Source organism: Myotis myotis, unplaced genomic scaffold (genome assembly GCF_014108235.1).
Source record: "Myotis myotis isolate mMyoMyo1 unplaced genomic scaffold, mMyoMyo1.p scaffold_m19_p_10, whole genome shotgun sequence".
In the NCBI taxonomy this organism is placed as follows: Eukaryota; Metazoa; Chordata; class Mammalia; order Chiroptera; family Vespertilionidae; genus Myotis; species Myotis myotis.
The window spans coordinates 16,363,388-16,372,308 of NW_023416314.1; positions in this window are offsets into that span (position 1 = coordinate 16,363,388).

An 8,921-nucleotide genomic window follows, 5' to 3' on the forward strand; every position below is an offset into this window, starting at 1 on the left:
AGAAATGGGGCTAACACCAGAGGAGACCAGGGTCTACAGAGAATTTTTTTGTGTGTGTGCCAGAACTATGTGTGTTTGTGATGAGAATGATCCCATAAAGAGGGTGAAGTTGATGGTGTAGAAAAGAAAGGGAAAGATTGATAGAGTGATGTCCTTGAGGGGTCTAGTGTACAAGTGGGAATGCTGGCCTTGGACAGGAGTGTGGGCAGTTCACGCATAAATGCACAAGGAAAGGCAGAGCCTATGGCACAAATGCAGCCAGGTGTGTAGTTGAAATGGGAGAATGAAAATTCTCTTCTGATTGCTCCTATCTGTTCAGTGAAATAGGAAATAAGAATATCAGCTGAGGGTTTTAGATGTTTAGGTTTTAGCCTCTGTGGAATAAGGAACCACCGAAGAACTTCAAGCAAGGATGTAACATGATCAGATGTGGATCTAGTGATTCCCAAGAATGGGGCCCTCATCGGTAAGATTAGTATCCTTATAAGAAGAAACACCAGAGGGCTTGCTCTTTCTCTCTCCCCACCATGTGAGGACGGAGCCAAAACTCTGCTATCCGGAGCAAGGACGAGAGCTCTCACCAGGAGCCAACCATGCTGGCACCCCGGCCGCAGACTTCCAGCACCCAGATCTGTGAGAAAATGACTGTTGTAAAGCCGCCTGCTCTACAGCATTTTGTTACAGCATTTTGATCACAATACAAAATCAGGAAAATCTAGTCTGTGATCATTACTGTGATATTTTTATTCCTAGGTATGTATGCACAACACTAATTACACCTCCTTCAAGGCCCATTCTATAAAGCTTTCTCATGAATTCCTGGTAGGATGTGTCTCTTTGTTACTATTTCTCTATAGTATGACCAGTTATAATAGTTTTTTTGTGTGTGAGATATCTCCAACTAAGTCATAATGTCTTTGAAGAAAATGAATATTTTAATTTTTACCCTTGATACTGTGCTGAAAGGAAGAAGCCAGCAAAACAAAAAGCTGAACTTATGGCTTGCTAGACAAGGGAGAGCTATGAAGTCTTTCTAAAATCAAAGCAGAGCCCAGCTCAGTGGTTGAGCATCAACCTATGAATCAGGAGGTCACGGTTCAATTCCTGGTCATGTGCTTGATGTTTCTAGCTCTTTCTCTCCCTTTCCCTTCCTCTCTGTAAAAAATCAATAAAAATATATTTGAGCCCTAGCTGGTTTGGCTCAGTGGATAGAGCATAAGCCTGCCGACTAAAGGGTCCCCGGTTCGATTCTGGTCAAGGGCATATGCCTGGGTTGTGGGCTCAGTCTCCATCGTGGGGCGTGCAGGAGGCAGCTAATCAATCAATCAATGATTCTCTCTCATAATTGATGTTTCTCTCTCCCCCCTTCCTCTCTGAAATCAATAAAAATATATTTTAAAAAAGAATTCTTTATATATATATATATATATATATATATATATATATATATATATATATATGAAAATAAAGAAACATCAATGATGAGAAAGAATCATTGATTGGCTGCCTCCTGCACGCCCCCTACTGGGGATCAAGCCCGCAACCCAGTTATGTGCCCTTGACCAGAATCGAACCTGGAACCCTTCAGTCCACAGGCTGATGCTCTATCCACTGAGCCAAACCAGCTAGGGCTATTTTCTTATCATTGGGCATTTAGGTGGCTTTGAACATTTTGTTTTTGTCTTTTTAAGATGAAACAGGAATTTTACGGGTAAAATAGAACAGGTTTAGGAATTTTTAGAAATTTTGGAAATTAAGAGGATCATGCAAGAAGCACAGGGCTGCAGCGCAGCAGAAGGTATATTTCCATAGAGTAGGGAAGCTGAAAAGCTGCAACAGGTACATTTCCATAGAATGAGGGAGCTGGGAACAGCAACAGGTCTATATCTACAAAATAAAGGGAAGGAAGCCCTTCATCCAGAAGGAGAAGAAAGCCCAAAGGGAATAGGAAAACAGTAAGGAAGGAGGGAGGGAGAACCTCACACTTCCCACATGAGGTTCGTTGGATCTTTGAGCCTAGGAGTTACTATAGTAAGATCTGCAGCCTTTATAAGCCATAGGGGAAAGGAACTCAGTGGGACTCTTCCCCCTCCCCAAGTGGGAATCCATTCTGGGGGACCCTTTCCCCCTCCCCATGTGGGAGTCCATTCCGTGGGACTCTTTCCTTCTCCCCACATGGGAGCCTGTACTTGTTCTTTAATGAATCTCTACCTTTGCTATACCATCTTCTGTCCGTGGATTCATTCTTCGACTCCAGTGGGCAAAGAATCCAGGTTCCAGTCCAGGGGAACACTGCATGTTCCAGTCCAAAAATTCCATATCAAAGATATTGGTGTTCTATGGATGAGGACAGTGGGGCGGGGCGGGGGGGACGGGGGGAGAGTAAGGGCAGAGGGTGGGGTGGGAACCGGGTGGAGAGGAGCTATGGGGGGGGGGGGGGAGGAACAACTGTAATAATCTGAACAATAAAGATTTAATTTAAAAAAAAGATATCGGTGTTTTGTGTTTTGGTTTTTTTTTTTAACATTAAGAGAGAGAAGAAGGGAGAGGGAGAGAGAAAAAAACATTGATGAAAGAGAGTCATCGATTGGCTGCCTCTTCACACCCACTACCTGGGATCAAGCTGCAACCCAGGCAGGTGCCCAGACTGGGAATTGAACAGTGACCTGCTGGTGCATACCCGCCAGGGATAAGATATTGCTTTTATGGACTTTTAAAGTATATTGTTTCTTCTGGACTTAAGATGAGGGAGAAAAAAATGTTTTTATTCATTTAGTCAGTCAACAAATACTAACCAATTAAGACACTATGCTAGGTACTAACAATAAAAGGTTTCTCCAAAAAAGGCCCCTTTGTTCTTTGGTCATAGCCCAAGTAACTGCCAGGCCATTTTTAAACTTATTCCCATCAATGACAATGTCAGTTACCATACTTCTGAAAACCAGAGTTGGTGCTAGCCTCACCCTTCTAAAGTCAGCCAGTTAGCTATAGTCTCACTCCAGGAACCACACTTTCACAGCTAAACGTCAGCCTATCCTTACATACATTTCCATTTCTGAAAGTCTGGCAGTCCCTGAAGTTCACACTTCCCAAAAATCTATATAAGATGAACTCTAAAATTAAAAAAAAAAAAAATTAAAGGTAACAATGTGAGGTGATAGTTACGTGCACCGGGCCTCTAGTACCTTAATAAAGCAAAATAAAATTTTTTTAATATTTTTTAAATTTTATTTCAGAGAAAGGGAGGAGAGATAGAAACATCTAAGATGAGAAAAAATCCTTGACCAGCTGCCTCCTGCACGCCCCCTACTGGAGATCAAACCTGTAACCGGGGCTTCTGTCCTATGTGGGTATTGAACCATGACCTCCTGGTTGGTTCACTGGTTGGCACGGGCTGGGCAGCAAAAAAAAAAAAATTTAATTCTAGGTCTCTTCTTTGTTTTGTTGTTGTTGTTTGTTTTTCCAACATGACTTTTCCTCAACTTTATATAATCCTGTATATTAGACAAGATTTGCAATTACACTTACAAATCAATGTGCAAACACAGGCAACGGTGCAGACCCAGAGGAGTGCTTGAGGAGTTTGTTACAGCTTCATGCTTTGCCTTTAAATGCAGTGATGCGATATTACCCCTCTGATGACCAGACCCTCGGAGAGCCAGAAGGAAACGTCCAGCAGTTAGTCAAATTTTCTCACTTTATAACTAAGCCTCAGAGAATGGGAGAAGTAATTCCAGATCATGTAACAAATTAGGAGCAGCTCAAAGCTAAAATGCAGATCTGCATGGTATACCATATAATCAACTGGGGGGGGGGGGGTGCAGGCGGGCGGGGGGGATGTTGTTGACAAGACATTCTCTTACCCCCACACCTGGAGGATCTCAGTCGCCCTCCCTGTGCACAGCTGGAGCTAGGTGGAGAGAGAACCTGAAGCCTGCGTTGAGCAATGAGATTAAATCACTGTTCACTGGGTTTGAACAAGGACTACAGCCTGGTTATTAGCTAATCCTGCAAACTGCTGTTTTCAAAAGCAATGTGCACCAGGGAATCATCGAAATACAAACATAACCAACTCACGTATCACCTAACAGGAAACAAAGGGAGAGGAACAACTCCACCAACTCGTTTAGGACTTCTAATCCCCAAGCCAGCCTGCAAGCCTGAGCCTGAAGCGGCAGCCCTGCCCAGCCCCTCCTCATTTGGCTTTGTCTCCAGGACATCTTCAGGGAGGGGCTGGTCTTATGCAAGTCTGATAACACTTTTCCAGCATGCCTCTGGCTTCTTGATCCCAGCAGCGAGGCACGTGGAGGTGAGTGGAAACGTTTATAAAGAGGCTGTTGAGTAATGTAGGTACAAAAGTTTTAATTTATTTTCCCAACCGAGCAATCAAATTGGCCATGGAACCAAGCCTCATTCAAAGAGGGGATATTAAAACCCAACCCAACCTCACTTGAGAAGGAACTAACAAATCTTTCTGCTCTTTTCTGAGAACTCGGGATTACTTGGCCTGACCTGAAAAATCCGAGTTTTTTTAGACTCAAGAAGATTCAGCCCTCAAATGAAGCTGCTAATGATAAGGAACTTGTAAGTTAAATTGTACCTTCTGATTTTTACTCAAAGGAATCTTTCTAAAATTCACATCAGACCATGTAACTCTCTTACTTCGCTGATAGGCAGTTAGACAGACGTGAGCAGAGCAAGGACCACGAGGCAGGCGCAGAAGGTCACCAGGTGGAAAGTCCCAGGTGCCTAGCAAAGGACAGCTGTAGGGTGGGACCTGCCGGCAGGGTGACCTTTCCTCCCTAGCACATGCTGGTCATGCGGCTCAAGCCCCTGGCCTTTCCTCTAAAGAGATAACATCTAGACCTCAGTTGTTTTTCAGCTCCAGGCCCAAAAAAGCAACAAAACCAGACAAGCAACACTACTCCAGGGCTGACCGCAGCTCGCTGAATAATGACCCTCTACCCTGGCACCAGCCAATCGGTGAAGACACCTGGAAAGCTGTTGAATATTCTATTGAAGCGGTTCTCAACCTGTGGTCCCGACCCCTTTGGCAGTCAAACAACCCTTCCACAGGGGTCGCCTAAGGCCATCCTGCATGTCAGATATTTACATTATGATTCATAACAGTAGCAACATTACAGTTATGAAGTAGCAATGAAAATTTTATGGTTGGATCACAACATGAGGAACTGTATTTAAAGGGCCAGAAGGTTGAGAACCACTGTTCTATTGAGATCTTCCCCTGGAACCTCCCCTAAAACCTCCACCCTTCACCCTTAGGACTGAGGACCCAGCGGGCTCTCCATCCCTGAGCAGGCCCTCTCCACCTCCGCCTGCCTCCCCCCCCACCCCACCCCCCCACTTCCCAGGCGCATAACCATTACCTTCCCCACTTCTAAGCTCCAAGGGCCCTTCCTTTGCCTCTATAACTTGTTTCCTAAGTCCATTTCTACAAATTACTTTTTCTACCTCTGTGCTTTTCCAAGTAAATGTTCTCTTCTATTTAGAGTCTTGGCTCTGAATTCTTTCCTAGCCAGAACCCAAGTATTGAGGCTGCTGAACCCAGGTCCTGTCTGACCCCCCTCGTCTCGCCCTGGTGTCCTTCTCGCTGGCCCCAACACTTGAATGTGTTCTCTTTGCTTCAAGATAAAAATCTAGGCACTAAAATTTTATAACTTGGGATTTCTTTCATGATCTGACCCTCCAGCTTCCCTTTTCCAGGCCGTCTGAGCTACGGCCAGCGTTCGGGTCTGCTCTCTCCCCACCTCTGGTCTCTGCTACCGCTTCTCCCTCCACAGCCCCCTCTGCCTGGCCATCCCCTGCCCAGGTTTTTTCCTGTGGGAAGGCTCCCCTGACCCCTGCAATGGGCTCTCTCCCGGGGCGTCCAGAGGAGACCCAGCAGTTCTACCAGGGCAGCTCCCCCCACGGCCCGTTTTCACTTGTTCCTCTTCTCCACCAGACAGTAAGTCTCCTGAGGGTTATTTCAGGTGATATCTCCGGCAGCTATGAGCTGAATTACACTGGAAATTCGGAATTTGGAAAGACACCAACGCCGATGAGCAGCTACCAGGGCTAGGCACGCAGGTAACTTAGATTCGTCTTTCTTTAACCCTCCCACGTCTCTAAAACCTAAGGGCCATCCCCTCATTCCGCGGGTGGGGAAACTAAGTCTCCGCAGTCCAGTCGCCGCAGCAGGGCACACACCTGGTGGGAACGCACCCCCGCGGCTGGTACAGTGCTCTCTCCCGGAGGGGGGCGGCGCTGGAGCCCAGCGACCCCCACGCTGGACCCCTCCCCAGCAGCGGGCAGGAGATGGGGTGCAGGTCCCGCCCACCCGGCGGGAGGCACTGGCCCCGCCCACCCGGCGGGAGGCACTGGCCCCGCCCACCCGGCGGGAGGCACTGGCCCCGCCCACCCGGCGGGAGGCACTGGCTCCGCCCCTGCAGGAGGACCAGAGGCCGCGGGCGGGCCGGACCCGCAGGGCTTGGTCCCGTGGACTAGCGGTGGGTAACAGTGACCCTTCCGTTCCGGTGGCCGAATGGGCGAGGTGGGCATGTGGGCGAGGTGCTCACCCGCAAGGACTCGCCCACGAGCCCGAGTCCTACGGTTTCCGCTCAAACACCGAGCACAGGGACGCAGCCGGCGGCAGGAGCCAGGCCGCCGAGCGGGGGCGCCGCAAGCTGGCCTCCGGCTTAAGGCTGAGGGTGTTGCAAGCCCCAGCCTCTCGGCAAGTTGTTTTTCCGACTGGACGCCAGCTCCGCCGGGCGGCAGACACTGACTGTGCCTTAGAAGTTGCCGTCGGATCGGAAGAGCTTGGAAGCGCCTTTTGCATCCAATTGCCAAGTCCGAGCTTTTGAAGCTCCTCAAAGTTTACTTGAATCGCAGCCCGAAATACATCTTTTCCACCAGGGCTGGCCCGGGCTCAGGAATCCGGGGCTCCCTCGGAGACGCTCCCCTCCCGGAGCTGGAAGCGGCTCTCCGTCTGCGCCCCTCTCTGCACCTCCCCCTCCGGGAGCTGACCTGGCCTGGACACACCCGGGCGTGGACGCCAAGGCCCTGGCTCTGTACCTGCCCTGAGCTTGCCTTCTTGGGCAGCTACCATTGGGTTTCTGTCCTCTGCGCCCCAAATACCCTGAACATTTCGTTTTATTTTATTTATGAGAGAGCGAGACTGAGAGTGACAGAGAGATTGATTTGTTGTTCCACTTATTTGTGCATTCATTGGTTGGTTCTTTTAAAATGTTTTTATTGATTTCTTTTTTTGAGAGAGAGAAAGGAGAGGGAGAGAAAAACATCCATCTGCTGCCTCCCGCACGCCCCCTACTGGAGATAGGTCCCCACAACCCAGGCATGTGCCCTGACCTGGAATCCAACCAGCGACCTCTGGGTTCATGGCACACCATCACTCAACCAACTGAACCGCACCGGCCCGGGCTCATTGGTTGATTCTTGCATGTGCCCTGACGGGGTCTGTGCTGTCATCAACTGAGCTCCTCTGCAGCGCTTACCCTGTACATTCCTATCTGGGACAAAGAACCGACATTTTCAATGGATCTGTGTATTGATCCAGCTCAGAGACACTCCGCTCGCTGTCGCGCAGGCCCTGCCCTCAGAGGCGTGGCTGTGGGATGAGTAAGTCCCTCTAGTCAGGAAGGAAAGCTTCCCAAACTTCCCCCTGGCTGGGCAGGACTGCGGGAAGCAGATTAGAAGGCAGGGCCAACCCAGATAAAGGAGGAGGCCTGGAAACAAGCACGTAACGCGTTTGTGACTTATCTTTTGTACATGGAAGCTCCTCAGCTAAATTTTCAGGCAAATAGCTACAAATTACTGTAATTTTACATCCACCATCCTTTCCGCCCCCATCTAACCCACACACCTGTAGATATACCGTATACACGGTGGCCCCCAAAAATGTATACACACTTTGAATAATTATAACGGCAGTGTTTATTAAAATATATTTCACTTTCAATATGTAATAGAATCTACTGTTAAAGTGTGTGTAAGTTATTTTGGGACCCCCCGTATTACTCTGGGTATTCTGGAATTGTTAGGTTATAGTCAATTAAGAGACTTGTATCTTTATCAACTTTCCCTTCTTGGGTAGCTTAGAGATGTTAATATTGGGCAGTATGGGGATATTAGTGTTGAGTAGTGTGGTTTTCATGATCATAGAGGCTTGAGTATGACTTTTCATTTTTCAAAGGAAGCAATTCATGCTTAATCTCTTCTCAGATTCATTCAATTATGATTTTTAAATTTTAATTTAAATTATTCAAATAAGTGTTGCATTTTCTTGGGAGGTCTTATGTTTATTTAACAATGCTGTCTGTCATTTCTCAGAATGTCTTTTGACATATTTTCGGCCATAAGAAAGCAGACTTGGTTTCTTATTGTAGCATGTCAAATACCCCAGAATGCTGAAGGCAAGATGAGCAGGCACGCCCATGCAGCCCTAGGGCTCCCACTGCCCTCCACATTTCTTCAATTCACAATTAGCATTTTTCAACATGAGCAGACTAAAATATCTCAGTTTTCTGAAACAAAAAGGAACACAATTTATTGACCTTCCTTAACCAGAGGAAACACATGGTGTCATTTAACACTAACTCCAGATTTGGATGAAATTTTTAGAGTGAGCAACGCCTCTGATTGAACTAAGTGTCTCTTGCCAGGAAGGAGTCATGCAAAGCTCCGTTTGTTCCACTGAGAACAGAGCAGGCCAAGGTTTAAAATTATATTCCCTGGGTTTCTGCAGGTTATTAAAATATTTGGCTAAATGGTTGAATACACTTAGCTGAAAGTCACAATATTTTCAGATACAATATTTGGAACTGAACTAATTGCTGTTCATCTGTGTCTCAAACGGATGGAGCAGCCCCCTCAAAGGCTCCCATGGCAATGCGCTGTGGGCTTTG